We start from the raw sequence: 2,374 nt of genomic DNA, 5'->3' as shown, positions 1-2,374 counted from the left end.
TCCCCTCTGGGCTCCCTCCACATGCCTCTGGGGCTCCAGGGGCACAACTTCAAAGTTGAAGTAATCAGTGATGTTGATTCTCTCTCCTCTTCAGAGACACTTCTTTCCAGTACTGTATATTTAGTTTTAAAAAAATAAATCACTATGAGAATCATATTTTCTTGTCCCATCCTTACATAGGACACGAGGAATGCTACAGCAAATTATCTAATTTCTGCAAACTGGGGGAGAAATATCTTCAGTTGAATGAACTTAGGCATTTTGTTCTGCTTTTATACTCTTAGGTGCAAAGGGACATTCATCAGTCTTTGGCCATGTCATGTCTGTGCTCTGAAGCAAAGCCTTTGCACACATGGGCTCTTGGACACTTGGTACCAGGTTTCTTGCGGCAGGTCAGAGCTGGGCTGGTGCCACAGCTGGGGTGGTTCAGCCCAGATGTGAGGCAATGGCCTCAGGCAGGGACCTGCCTGGGGGAGCTGGAGCTGCCAGTGCTGCAGACAGAGCTGTGACACGGGTGGAATGAACTGCCAGGCGGGGTGGCAGAAGTGAGTTCATCTGGTCTGCAAGGACAGCAGCCTCCAAGCACAGAACAGCCCAGATCAGAACTCAGTCTGGACCTCTAAGGCACTTCAAGGGCCCATAATGAGCTGTTACTACTGCAGGAACAGTTAAAGGAGAAACAAAGACACTGCGTGGCCATTGATGAATTTAATAAGGGAAAGAGGTGAGAATCCCTGTGTCTTCTTGTCCTCCATCTTCACCCGCATGTGTCCCAGGACTCCATGACTGGATACAGGAATCTGGAGAACAATCAGCTGAGGATGGGGATCAAGTCAGGGATCACTGGAACTAACACAACCCTTTCCAGTCTATGGGACAGCAGGGGCAGCATCCCAGGAGCTGAGACAGCAGGACGATGTCACAGGGAGACTACTCTCCACCATCTTGGAAAGCTCATGGAGACTGAGGGGACTCCCTGACCACTGACAGCTCTCACACAGTGTGTGCACTTTTCAAAATGGCCAATGGGTGAGCAGGGGAACTAAGGGCTGTGCCCCAGAACATGTCCACTGGGACCCCATTTCTGAATGTCTGGAAGAGAAGGTGATGGGGTTTACCCAGGGCACGTTCTGCCTGTCCATCCTCTTTGCTTTCTGTGAGGAAAGGACAGAGTTTGCATGTGGGCAGAGCAGTGGTGGTCTATTGCCTGGAAGTCAGCAAGGCATTCAGCATCATCCCCCACAATGTGCTTGTGTCCAAGGTAGGATATTATGGTCTGTGTCAGTGTGCAAGTAGATGGGTAAAAGGCAATCTGGATGGTTTGGCTTAGAAGGACAGTAGATAAAGGGAAAAACTTTCCATTCCTGAGGACAGTCGAGCACTGGAAGCTGTTTCCCAGCAGTGTGCATCCACTCTACATCAGAAAGTTACCACTATGTGTTTGTATAGACCCCTCACTAATCTGGTCTGACCCTGCTTTTAGGAGGAGGCTGGTCAAGACACCTCTTGAGGTGCCTTAGAGACTGAATGACACTGTCCTTCCTTCCTTCCCCTTCATGTTTCTGACTTGGAGAAAGCTCTCAGGTTCCCTCTGATCACAGAAATAATTCGCATGAGGCGCAAGGCTGCTTTACAAGTAACCATAAACAACCCTGATCACAACGTTTGTATCCTTTTTCATTTCCTCCAATCCAGCTTCCTCTTGTTTGCTGTCCTAATACCCTTCCAGAAAGAAAACACCACCTTGTTCATCCTTTCAGAGCAGGTTGCTCAAGAGGTGTCAGCATCCATGTACAGAGTCTGCACATCAGCCAGACAGCAAAGCCACCGTTACAGAAATGCAGACGAGGCTCTTGACCAGCTCCTTGAACCCAGATATCAGCGTGACATGTCTGATGAGATTCCTGGGAACACCTGAACTTTAAGTGCAGAGCATGTGAGTGCTGGTTGGGTATCCTGGATTGTCTCCTGAGCCATGTGGTGCTTCAGGCTGTGAAGAGAATCAAAACCAACTTTTTCACTGGGTTAATTAATTTTACAGACTGTCACACAGGGAGTTGAAGGGAGCTCAGAACTCCAGTCTTTGCTGTACTATAAGGCTTGATACCCCATCCACAGGTACATTTCTAAATGGTCCAGATAGAGGGTGATCTTGCAAAAGTCACCCTTTGTGTCCCCAGGTGCATGGACACTGCTCATGTGCCTCTGCAGAGAGTGACAGGGGTTGGATCCCTTTCTCAGGAGAAACTCCTTGCTGGAAAGACACAGCTACGGGGCTGGCTGAACAAGGTTTTATTGCATTTCACTCGGCATCAGATTTGACATATTTGGTGCTTTTCTGTGATCACTTCTTCTGCACAGATGATCACAGAAG

The sequence above is a fragment of the Patagioenas fasciata genome, chromosome 9, assembly GCF_037038585.1.
Source record: "Patagioenas fasciata isolate bPatFas1 chromosome 9, bPatFas1.hap1, whole genome shotgun sequence".
Classification (NCBI taxonomy): Eukaryota; Metazoa; Chordata; class Aves; order Columbiformes; family Columbidae; genus Patagioenas; species Patagioenas fasciata.
Note: the sequence above shows the minus strand (reverse complement) of the source record.